This window comes from Aedes albopictus, chromosome 2 (genome assembly GCF_035046485.1).
Source record: "Aedes albopictus strain Foshan chromosome 2, AalbF5, whole genome shotgun sequence".
NCBI classification, from domain to species: domain Eukaryota; kingdom Metazoa; phylum Arthropoda; class Insecta; order Diptera; family Culicidae; genus Aedes; species Aedes albopictus.
In genome coordinates this window covers 343,258,707-343,272,212 of record NC_085137.1, presented here as the reverse complement: position 1 = coordinate 343,272,212, position 13,506 = coordinate 343,258,707, and the positions used below count along the sequence as shown (strand labels likewise).

Here is a 13,506-nt window from a genome sequence, read left to right as displayed (position 1 = left end):
AGCCATGAATCGATCCATCAAAATTGCTCTTCAATTTGAAGACCCACTTGAATTTCAGCACTTTCCATCCTACCATATCCCTTTGGCCATTTTCATAAGTCTGTCCTGCTGGACGCCGTCTGCTAAGCATTTCCCAGTTCTCGTTGATCATTTGATCAAAGAGACATTCTCTCTTCTACAATCGCTTTCCTCCTATAGGTCAACAATTTCATGAGAAAGATATAGACTCAAGATCACCCATAATTCATTCCAAAATAAATGTGTCGCCACATACGGGAACACAGCTGTCTAACATTGTTTTAATCTAAATTCAGTATAAAAATCTGCTTATCACTCGGTGGAGCCACTGTTTGTCAAACTCATCTTACAAATCATGCGAACACGAGACGGAATACAATATTTATCGTTCTTATTAGTTAAAAGGAACATAAAAATTTATCTTTTATGGTCGACCGGTTTCGTGCTCGAAGTTGCCCATCTACGGGACGAGGTCGGACATCGTCCCGTAGATGGGCAACTCCGAGCCCGAAAATGGTGGACCAAAAAGGTATATTTTTAGTTCCTTTTAACTAGTAAGAACAAAAACTATTGTGTTCCGTCTCGTGTTCACTTATTTGGTGACCGTGAATGTTCTGACGTTCGAACAACTGACATTTTGGTTATCATCTTACCGTGTGTGGAATTTTTACATAAAAATCCTTAAATAATTGGGGATTTTTTTTTCATTACCGTACGGGTTTGGGCTGACGGGTCTCAGATTTTCGTGAAATTTTTCCCACAGGCAGGGCTCATGGATATATGAACAAAAAATGAGAAAAAATCAGGGTTGCCTAATATCCCGGAAAACTCAGGTGGAATTTGTTTGTTTTCTCCTAACACTACTTGCTTTGAAAAATCATGACTCAAGAGCGAAACATCGTAGGTTCAAATTTTTTTTTTTTAGAAAATGAATTTCTGCTTTCATTTTCTAAAGAAAAAAGAAATCCAAAAAAATATGAACTGGAAAAAGTTTTCCACAAAGTTTTCCACATTTAAAAAAAAATATTTTTGAGAAGGTGATTTTATAAGCTTTGATCGCTGAAATTTTTGGAATGCAAAAATTTCAGCGATCAAAGCTTATGAAATCAACTTATATAAAATATTTTTTTGAAAATTTTCCGCGAATTCGGGGATAGTTTTTCCGGCTATACTTGATGATTTTTTTCAACGGTGGAAAATTTTGTGGGAAACCTTTTTCAGTTCATATTTTTTTTTTTTGATTCCTGAGAAATTTTGCTTTCTTCTTCTTCTTCTTCTTCTTCTTCTTAATGGCTCGACGTCCCCACTGGGACTTTTCCTGCCTCGCTTCAACTTAGTGTTCTTTGTGCACCTCCACAGTTATTAATTGAAGGGCTTTCTTTGCCTGCCATTGCATGAATTTGTATATTGTGAGGCAAGTACAATGATACACTATGCCCAGGGAGTCGAGAAAATTTCCCCGACTGGAACGGGAATCGAACCCGCCGTCTCCGGATTGGTGATACATAGCCTTAACCACTAGGCTAACTGGAGACCCCAGTTTTGCTTTCATTGTCATCAAAAAACTTTGTCTTTACGATGTTCCGTTCTTAAGTTATGATTTTTTAAAGAAAAGGCTTTTATGGCACATTTGGACATTTTTCAATAAAATTGGTAATAACTCAATAACGAAAAAAAAAAATGAATTCCAATAATTTCAACGATTAAAGCTAATAAAATAACCTCCTCTCAACATTTTTTTTATTTTCCACGAGTTCGGGCTTAGTTTTTCCGGCTTTTCTTTACGAATTTTCTCAACTGTAGAAAATTTTGTGGAAAACTTTTTCCTGTTCATACTTTTTGGATTTCTCAGAAAATTAGCTTTCATTCTCTCAAAAAAAACTTAGTATCTACGATGCTTCGTTCTTAAGTTATGATTTTTCAAAGTAAGTAGTGTCAGGGGAAAACAAACAATTTCCACGTGAGCTTTCCGGAAAAATAGGCAACCCTGAATTTTTCCTAATTTTTTTTTGTTCATATATCCATGAGCCCTGCCTTTGGAAAAAGTTTCATGAAAATTTTAGTCACTTCGGCCCACTTTGTACGATAATAAAAAATCCCACATAGGGGAACTTATGCATTTTCAGCAGATTTGTTATCTGCGCCGTGGAGGCTTTTTTGAAACCTGTTGAACTCAAATCTGGCCTCAAATCTTCCACAACGAAGCTAAATTATACGACCTTGTTTTAGGTTGCTCAGCCGACAAAAACCCCTTCATGAAGAGAACAAACCTGCCAGACGAAGATCCTATGCCACTCTATATTGTGCAGAAACAAAAATCAGCATATACCACAAAGCAGTGATGAAAATGAAAGTTTTCGTAATAAGTTTTTTTTACAGAATTTATAGAAAATTTTGGATAAAAATGCTTTTAAGAGTTTCATTGACAATTTAAACATTTTTAAGAATTGATTTCCCCGGAAACTCTCTCATGATTCAAACCTACTACCATAAGTGTATTCATCGATTTCTTATCGGATTATTAGAGATTGTTTTCCGAAGCAATCTTCTGGAAAAGCATCGTTGTTTTCCTTAAGTTTTAGCTTTTATATTGAATTACAATACATGTATTTCTCTTGGAAAGAAGCAATGAGCAGTTTGCGTCACAGTATGACATAGTAGCTTCTATACAACCAAAACCTGCGTTGTCGTGACTCTTGTGTGACATGTGTGTTGCTTAGGGAAAGAGGTACAGTATTCAATATAGAAATCGCACTCGTGGTTTTTTTTTTTTTTGGAAAAATCCCTGGAGGAATGAAGAAATACTTAAAAAAAACTCTGAAGGAATCCCCGGAGATATACCTGTAGGAGGTTTTATTTTCTAAATTCCTATTTGAATTAAAAAAAAAAGAATCATGGAATAATATCTGATAAGATCGCTTCTCAAATTTTAGAAAAATCATTGGAATACTTAACGAGTGAAGAAATTTCAGAGGAAATTACTGGATGATTTGGATATTTGATCTGTAGTATAATTCATCTAGAAATCTCTGGCGCGGGAAGTATTGAAGGATTCTCTGGAGGAGTCCAAAACAGGATTATCTGAAGAAAACTGATTTCACACTGACTATTCGGTCGGTGGAGAAGAATGTGGCCATAGGACATTGAATCTCATCGCATAAGCAATTCGTTCGCATTCATCATTTGAAGGGGGAACCGCGATTGTGAGGGATACTTAAGCCGGCAGAGAGATAAAGATGTGAAAGGCTTTCTATTTCACAGAATCGTAACTTGTTATGTGGCTTAGTTGGTTCATGCGCCGAACTAGCGATACGGAGTCGTGGGTTCGATTCCTACCAAAACAAATGGTATTTTTTTCCCAAATTTATCTTTCAATTTGTCCATTTAACACACACAGTGTCTTCGAAATTTGAGTTCTTTCGTCAAATATTAATATACCTGAAGAACTTCCTTAGGAACCCTGGTTTGAATTCCTATAAGAATTAAATGATATATTAAAAAAAAAAAGTTACTGAAAACATCTCTTCGTGAAATCCCTGCTCGAACTTGTGAAGAAGATTATATTGGAATCCATGAGCGTATTAGCAATACTGCTAAATACATTTCTGAAATAATCGTTGAATAACTTTATGAATCAATACCTGAGGTATTTTCGGAAGGAATAATTATCAAAATTTGGGAAAGAATTCTTGGAGGATTTTCTCAACGGATTCCTGAAGGATTTTTCAAAGGAAAAATTGCAGAAGCTTCGGAAGGAATTTTACATTTCTGATTTTCTCGAAGAATCGTTGAAGAAATTTCTGAAGGGATCTGTGGGAAACAAGCCCCGGGGAGACTTCTGAAAGAATTCATGGAGGGTTTGTCAGATGAACCGTAGTAGAAATATTTGAAGGAACCTCTAGAGAAAGTTCCGAAAAGGCTCAGCAGGATTTTCTGAAGAATTCATGGAGAAATTTTCGAATGAGTTCTGTAAGACATTTCTGGCAGAATGAATTTGACCAAATTCATGGAGGAATTTGTGAAGCAGTCCATGTAAGATTATTAAAAATATCACTGGATGATTTTTAAGGAGTCTCTGGAAGATGTCCAATAGGCCGTCCCTTATTTTGCAAAAATTGGAAATGTTATAAGTTCGTTAGTGGAAAATTATCGTTTAAGCTAAGAAATGATCGTGTCAAAATTTGAAGTCCATATCTCAAGGCTAAGTGGTCCCTCAAGGGGCCTAAAGTTGTATGGGACCAAAAAAAAACATGAAATTTTTTTCGACGAAAAAATTCGCTATTCTACTAAAACCGATGATTTTAGGACCCTAAAGGGCCAAAAATGTGCTTAGATTTGCGATATCTCTATTATTGACATAAAAACAACCGAAAAATCAGCATTTTCGACCATTTTTTTTAGGTCCCGAAGGAAACCTACCCTATCTTGTTCAATAACTCAAAAACGAGTAGAGATATCGCAATTCTAAGCACATTTTTTTTTTTTCTAAAATCACCGGTTTTAGTAGAATAGCATATTTTTTCGTCGACAAAAAATTTCATGTTTTTTTGGTCCCATACCATTTTTGACAACTTTAGGCCCCTTGAGGGACCACTTAGCCTTGAGATATGGACTTTAAATTTTGACACGATCATTTCTTAGCCAAAACGATCATTTTCCACTAACGAACTTATAACATTTCCAATTTTTGCAAAATAAGGGACGGCCTAATGTCCAAAGAAAACATTTGGGGAAATATTTTAATGATTTTAAAATGGAATTTCTGGAAAAAAATCGAATGCATTCTGCAAGAAACTTCTAAAGGGTTTGATTCAGCAGGAAGGTATTTGCTTTGATATAGAACGTTACGTAAAACTACCTATTTTAAAACCTCGAAATTCTAATAATTTTTCAAGAAATTCAGCCCAATAAATGGTGAAACTTTAATTTGATGCCACATTTTTCCTATAACAAGCCACCTCCAACTAATAACAACAACATTATTTGCTTCGTTGCTGATTATTTATGTTTCAATTCCGTAATTAATATTGTCCACGTGGGCATTTCACAAACCCCCACTTCCTCTCCATGAACAAGCATGGAATTCTGAACTCTCCTCCTCCAAGTTATTTAAGTGATATATGGACACAGCCTTAAACTGCAGAAAACAAGAATACAAATCCGTGTGGCAAATTTCTCTTCTTTTTTTTGGTATAAGCTTCCTATTGAGAAAAAGCCTGCTTCTCAGACTAGTGCACTTCCACAGTTAAAACCGACAGCTTTCGCTGTCAATGGCAATTTTGCAGTCCCAAATTAAGGGTTGTAAAGGCCCGAGACCGAAGCGGAGGTGGGGCTTGTTTTCTGTGTTTCGAAATGTGAAATGAGAAATGTGAAAAATTGAATGAGTAGCGTTAACGATTATATATAATTGGATCGGTAGGTTAGTTGGTAAAGTAGTCGGCTTGCGTACAAGGGTCGTAAGCTTATTTCTCACCCAAGCTGTAGATTTTTTTATTGTTATTCATCCATCTCATATTGACTTCAACATCCTATTAGATTTAATTTAGACATTCGCCCTAGAGTTTTTGTCAATTGTGATAGGCTTCTTCCCAGAGTTTTCATTTTCTCGGAGTAGATATCCCTCGAGAAATGTTATCTTGAACCCAACAAGTTCTGGAAATTGCAAACAACATGGTCAGAAAGCACAATTACTAAGAGGATTTCAAAAATTTTCATTTGAACCTATAACAACATGGAATAATTTTCTCAGAACCTCGTAGTTTTTTTTTAACCTGAGTTACTCAATGGTGTAAACATTTTTGAACATGTTCAATAAACATTACAAACAAAATCATAATAGAAAACGTGTTTTATAATAATATGTTTCAATCAGCAACGAAAACAATAAAGAACTGCTGAACTTACTGCTATATTTATTCACGAACGTCGTTCTCGTAGAATACTTCAAGGAGGTGCAAATGCAAGGAGGTGCAAATAGGATGGTGTTTATCTGCGAAATATCATTTGACCAGATTATTGCTGACCTATAAGCTTTTCGAAAAGTACATCAAAAATAATAAATTTTTATTGTAACATTGTAAGTTGTTCAACTACTTATCTATCAATAATGTAAATTTGGGAAAAATTGGACTATTCAACGATCAAACGATCAAATCTGACTATACATGTTGCTCCTCCGTGATTGATCTGAGCTGGTACCAATTGCACTGAGATCCAAATGAATAAGGGCTGGTACACTCCACTTATTCTCAAAGTGCAATTTAAGCAGCTCATACATTTTTGCTCAATAACGGCGCCGGCCACGTCCTTATAGCCAGTTGGGAAGGGAAAGGAATGTTGGAGTGTGCTGGTTGTTGCTACTAAAGACCGAGAGCACCTCTGCATCCCCACAACCGGCACGGGCTGGGGTATTTGTAAGACGGAATGGATGGGACATTTGGGAGTCACCGTTGGGTCGGTGATGCAATCCATGGATTGGGGGATGTTTGTAAGGTGATAGATTGTGGGGTGATTACTATGCAGGATATGCGGCACAGTTCGTGTTCACGCCAAACGTGAACTATGTTCTCCAGACAATATTTTGGCCACTGTAAATTACCAGTCTCCTCATTGTGCAGAACAAGCGTAAACTGCATGCTATTGCCTACTACCCAGTAGCGATTTCTCTGATTGCAGACAGTCGGCTAAAACAATAATCCAAGCAATGATCGCTTGTTTTCAACAGCTTCCGCGCTCTTTTGTAGCAGCTATTCCTAGCTTACTATATACCTACCAATGGCATGTAGAGAGATGTCGCTGAGAAGAAAACAAACTACATCTAGCCTGCCGTATCCAGAACAAGTATACGGGACAGAGAAGTGCTCTTCCGTTACCATACACCCCCCCCCCCCCCCCCCGCATCTTCAACACCAACTGCAGGAGCCCATCAGTACTACTGTTAACCGCCGAGCAGTATGGTCCATCTGCATACGTCGGTCAAAAATATATCGTCTCTCGCCCGCAGACCCACGTGGGTACAGTTAATTGTGAATAGTGTACATATGTAAATGAACCAAATTGAACTCTATTCGTCACTTTTCAGTTATTGTACCTCGGCTCTTGAGCTCGATCATCTATTACGGCGTTAACAGTTCGCTTTGGTTGCGTAACTTGTAGGCGTTATATACACTGTGCTGTGGAAGTTGGAAGGAAGGGAAACGAATTTTCGCAGTTCGTTTCTGGTTCTAGCGATGGCTATAAACATATGAATATACATGAATTGTCGATGTAGAGAAGAGAGAGAGAGAGAGAGAGAGAGAGAGAGAGAAAGTCATGGAGAAAGTGGATAGAAAGATACAAAGTAGGATGAAAGGGACGGGCCAGGGATTGAACCCATGACCTTCTGCATACGAATCAGAAGCGGTAGCCACTAGACCACCAAGCCCGTCTACATAAAAAAAGAAAAAAAAATGGAAAAGATTGGACTATTGTAAATGAAGTAGGAAACATTCTAGCAAGTGGCATAATCATCCGATAACCAACTTTGGACTGTTATATCTCCGGATTCCATAAAACGATTGCAATGAAATTTTGAGCATTCAAGACTTATATAATAAGCTTTGAATAACGTTTGACAAAACTGAAAATTGTTCATAAAGAAAGTTATAGACCATTAATAAATAACTAGTTGACAAACTAACAGTGAAAATTTAAGAATTTTTCATGCACTTTTTGAAAAATTACAGCTAGTTGACCATTTTTGTCTATCCCCTGTATTCGAAACTGACCCTTGTTCTACCTCGCCTTGTTCCAAACTAAGTCGTTAAGTTCATGTTCGAATGCTGCAAACTATAGTTACACTCAACTATGTATTCCATAAATACCGTCTCTCGTTTTGCAGTTACTGTTGCAAATTTTCACTGCTACATCACAATGCTCTGGGAGAAAACGCTTTTCATCGCTGATGACGGAGGGCGTCGCGTCCGTCTCCACGAGGAGGGGGAAGCACTTTTTCAATTACCTGAAAAGAAAGCGGAAAAGAAATAAAACTCCGTCAGTAAAAGCCCTTGCAAATGGTGTTTTGATTAAATCAGTAAGCGACAGTCTTTTCTCTGGATGTAATTTAATTAGGCTCCAATTTTGCCGTGTGAAAAGAATCGGTGGGAAAATGGGTTTTCAACTCTTTGCCCGTTGTTGATGTTTCCGCTGTTCGGTTGCTGAATTGAGAATTTTAACTTCATCAATGCTTCCATTCTGCATTTAACTTAAAATTAACACTAAATTTTAAAAGGCACATCCAACTTTAACCATTAGCTGGAAGTCTATATCTGAAATCACGTCCAGGAAAAGGTCAATCCAGTCAGTTTCCAATTAGACAGAATTCATTATAGGCATCGCTAATTGCGACATTCCCAAAAATCGCATTCGATAATTATATCGCACAACTAAACCACTTTCACGATCGCTAATTGAAATATTTTCACCATGTCTGATGCGTCCGATGAGTTCGAAAACGAGAGGAGTACCTACACTCGCTGTTCCGTAAATTTCAAATCCCATTTCTTCACCGCTCATTGACCCTTCCTCCACGCACTTACTGAAAATGTTATTTAGTTCTGATGAAGCGACTGGTAAAATTTTTAAATGCCAATTTATGCCAAAACAAGTGAGCGTCGCTTTTGATGTTGCAGTTTCTCCGTAATATGTTCCTCCGGTAATTAATTTAGCTTAATGTTCGGGGTCGATGTTTTGTTGCAGGGAAACTGTTGCGTAGCAGGTAGCTTGAAGGACAAGTCGAGATTTTCTAACCAATGACAGACTTGCCTGCGCCTTCATTAGCTTCGAAGAGCTATTTTAATTATCAAATAATTGCTAGTTTGTCACCTCATAATGACATTCAAATAGTATACACAGAGTCACACTGAGATGAAGTTGCATTCGCAGAAATTATGAATGTTTACATAACAACCTATGTACTGTAATTTAAGACTGGCACATATGTTTTATAAACATGATTAAGGTACACGCAACCTGAGATTGGCAGATTCTAATACAGTTGGGTATGAAACATATACAAATATTGTATTAGGGCCTTGCAAATACAAAAATTGGTAGGTGGCAGTATACCAAAAATTGTATTGGCTTCCTAGAATCTGGAAAAGGAAAATTTCGCATGTGTGCGTGTGTTCTGTCGCACTGGTTTCTCATTATTTGTTCTATTTTTAGACTGATCATGGCAGCAGCGGCTGCATCAAATACCAATACATGTTTAAAAAGAAATACGGGCGGCGGCGGGAATCGAACCGAGGCACTATAATGGTGAGTCACAGTACCCTGCGCTCTAACCAGCACTGCTACAACTGCACATGGATAGACAAGAGGCTGAAAGCCATTATCATCAACACAAACGTGGCTTGGTGATGGAAGTGATACAGCCGCCACACTGCACAATGGGTCCAGAGCCGTATTTGCGAAGACAAAACTGTTTAAGCTTCAGCTTTAAGTTTTTAGACACATATTGTGTTTTAGAAAGTTTATTTTCAATTCTTGACCCTATTCCCTATTATTGTTATGTTAGGGTGGTTCGTCTGGTTAAACTGATTCAAAAATCTGCTTTCTAAGAATTTTATTTGCGATGCCATGATGGATGGATGGATGGATGGATAAACGGCAAATTCTAAATTTCATATATCTCAGGACTCTCACCACTTCGAAAGTTGGTGTCTTCGACAACGTTGGTAAGTGAGTCAAGGGCTTACAGTTAATGGTCCACTAGGCGGCGCTAGTTACACATTTGCAAAATCATTCAAATGATTGATATTTTTTTCGTGAAGTAATCAACAAGCTGTAAGTTTGTTTTCTTTGAACGTGTCTAAGTCAAGTCAAAGGTTTTTCAAAGAGCTATGTATTAGTCATAATTGTGCAATGTCGCATTTCATTCAGTTCACTTGATCCAGAGATATAGCAATTAAACGAGGAACACTCAAATATGAACTACTTTATTAGAGTTGCTCCAATTTTATGTAAAGTAGTCCAATCGAGCCCAAATTTGTACCGTATATAGCTTACTAGTTGTGCAACTGGCAGGAAAAAATTGAGAATATTTGGTGCATTTTTGAAAAAGTTACAGCTTGCTGAATATATTTGAAATAATAAATAAAAGTTGCATGCTTCAATTAATTCGTAACTAGCGCCGCCTACTGACAGAACCTTGAACCAATCAGCTAATCAACTGAGCGGCCGTAACCAACCTAACAACATCGCCGGAGACATCAACTTTCTAAGTGATCTGAGTCCTGAGATATATGGAATAAAGTTCAAATGATTCGAATGTTTTATCCAAGGGCTGAAAGTCTTTTGAATAAAGACAAATCAATCAAATCAATCGAATGTATTATTTTTGTAAATTTGCTATAACTTTGTAAAACATTCTGATATTGTATAGAGAATAATTAATCAGCAGATTTTTGAATAAGCCACACTTGATTGACCGTAATCATTTCACAATAATGAAAAAAAAAAGAAATGACAGAACTTGGCAGAAACATTTTTGCCTTCGTAAATACGACTCTAGACCCATTGTGCACTGAAAAGCCCGCATCCAGCAGGTTGCTGTTTGCAAGTGGAAAATTCCATGTAGACAATAGGACGCGAAGCTCAGCAACGAAGCGAAAGTTATTTTTAGACGCAACCCGGTTCAACTTCTCGGGTTTGAATGGAGGTGTTTGTGTGTAGTGGTATGGAACCTGTGGAACCGTGTAGCGCATCTTAATACAACGAATGGATTATGATTTATCACATTTTCTGTACGTTTTTAATACATAAATTGGTAGAAAAGGCATATCTCAATTTTTGGTAGCTTTTCTTGTTTTGCGTGTATCTATATCTAGTTTTTGACTTCCGTTTATCAAATTACTGTACCTTAGGACTAAGCGAACCGAATTAAATTAAATTTGAAAGTTTGTGACTAATGTATTGGTCTTCATGTATCGTTGGACTCGACTAAAATATGACCAAAGGCAAAAAAGTTGCAATTTATTGAAAACTTTTCGAAAAGTTCTAATGATTCGAATGTTTTATCCAAGGGATGAAAGTCTCTTTAATAAAGACAAATCAATCAAATCAATCGAATGTTTTATTTTTGTAAATTTGCTATGACTTTGTAAAACATTCTGATATTGCATAGAGAATAATTAATCAGCAGGTTTTTGGATAAGCCACACTTGATTGACCGTAATCATTTCACAATAATGAAAAAAAAGAAATGACAGAACTTGGCAGAAACATTTTTGTCTTCGTAAATACGACTCTAGACCCATTGTGCACTGAAAAGCCCGCATCCAGCAGGTTGCTGTTTGCAAGTGGAAAATTCCATGTAGACAATAGGACGCGAAGCTCAGCAACGAAGCGAAAGTTATTTTTAGACGCAACCCGGTTCAACTTCTCGGGTTTGAATGGAGGTGTTTGTGTGTAGTGGTATGGAACCTGTGGAACCGTGTAGCGCATCTTAATACAACGAATGGATTATGATTTATCACATTTTCTGTACGTTTTTAATACATAAATTGGTAGAAAAGGCATATCTCAATTTTTGGTAGCTTTTCTTGTTTTGCGTGTACGTAATGCTACAGCGTTTGCTTTCCCCCAACGCCAATTTGCGCGAGATAAAAACGAAAACACCGAAACTCAAACAATGAGCATTGGATCATTGCCAGCCCATCAACACCGAGCATCAGTTATTCAGCATAACGTTTCTAAATAATCCAGCTCGAAAGCGGCTTATACCGCACAGAACAAGCACAGCTCCCTCTTCTCGCATCGAGCTCGCTGCCTGCGTTGGAACGATCCCATTGGAACTCATCTTCCGATTTGTAATTCAAATCAACTCCCAGCAATCCATCGGATAGTCCGTTTAAAGCAATTTAAAATCCTGTAAAAGCCCCATTCATCCTTGAGCGTTGCGGGTTCATGGCTAGCCGGGGAAGATGCCGGGACAACACTGCTCCAGCTCTGATGTTTCAGACAGAACATCCCGGAACCGGGAAAATCCGACCTACCACCCCACCACTGATGCTTGTCATCGTCAGTACCGGCAGAGCAGTGCAAGCGTATGACAAGTGCGACGAGGTCAGTTTACACCCTCCTCGCCCCGGTAGACGAGGAAAAGTCAGTCATTCACATCCTTCGCCGCAGATATGCTGATATTCGGAATAAACTGTCCCAGACAGAGAAACGCCTTTCGTTGGTCCTTCCCTCCGGAATGCCTGGCTGGGACACCGAGCTGAACCAACGCCGTCCGTTGTTACAAGAAGGATGTCCTAAATGACACAATTTACATTTGGTTGATGATACTGACAATGACAACTCTCCGTCGTGTTCCGTTCGTCTGTCGAGTCGAGGTTCTGGATGATGTTCACCGGAGCCGGGTGGTTCAAGGATGCGTTTCCTCTCACTCGTCTTTCTCTCACTTTCGGTGCATATCTTTGCGGTAACGAGGCCACACGGAATGGACGAGACTGATACCACGCTGTAATGTAAATAGAAGGGATTTTCCGCCCGGTTTGCACCCGCCCACGAATCAGTTGACGGTATGAGGTACACGACAACGAGGAAACAACCTAGTTGCACTAAACCCCATTTCCCGACCGAAAAGTATACACAGAGTCACACCGAGATGACGTTGCATCCGTAGAATAATTGCTGACGATTTGTGGAGATGTTCTGCTCTCGGTAGAGCCGGTTGAACTAGCCTTCCATCCATGCCACGGACGGATGCAGCGTGGGCCAGGATGGCGGTGCCGTCCGGGGATAAATGCCAACAGTAACAGAGCCTGAATGGGCAAATACCTTTTTGCAACAGAAATTAAATAGATTAAGTGAAAAAGCAGTTGATGATGATTATTGTTATGGTTTGCCGAGCTGGTTGCGGGACAGAGACAGAGTGCAGTGGAACCAAAATTTGAGTTGATACTCTTCCCACCAATCATGGGACTCCGAGGTGGAACCGAGATTTGCTGTGTGTAGATAATGAGGATGCCGGTGCTCTTGTGCTGTGCAATGATGATGCAGTTGTCTGTTTTCCATGTCTGTGTTTGTGAATTTGTTTGCTAATTGCAAATATTTGCGTGTTTGGATTTGCATTTTAGACCTTACTGTTTCCGACGGGTTTGTCACCTACGTAAGAACGACAGAACATGGATTTCGAGTATAGTTCGTAACTCATTTTGGGAATAAGTTCTGGAAAAACATTCAGTGAAATTCGTTCGCAGAAGCTTCATTCAGCCAAATGAAGTGCATGAAGCTTGCATTTTAGAAAGAGAACTGAATTAACATTAATGATGATGCCAACTTCTTGTGATTAGGCTGAAACTAGCCTACCGTCGTTGGTGGTGAGAATGGGTCAAAAAAGGATACTCAAAGATTGTTTGTTAAATAACAAATGCAGTTGAAGTCGGAATAACTTTTTATTTGGTATGTATACTCTTCTATGTGGCAATGATAGTTTAGCAA

General features: G+C 38.3%; 1 long non-coding RNA gene across 1 annotated transcript in view; it reads right to left on the bottom strand.

The window, feature by feature from the left end:
* Nucleotides 1-7,808: 7,808 nt before the first annotated feature.
* Nucleotides 7,809-13,506, bottom strand: part of LOC134288283 (uncharacterized) — a 585,889-nt gene continuing 580,191 nt past the window's right edge. The window contains exon 3 of the long non-coding RNA XR_009997877.1: nt 7,809-8,017. This is a non-coding gene — a long non-coding RNA (uncharacterized LOC134288283). The remainder of the gene's footprint in view (nt 8,018-13,506) is intronic.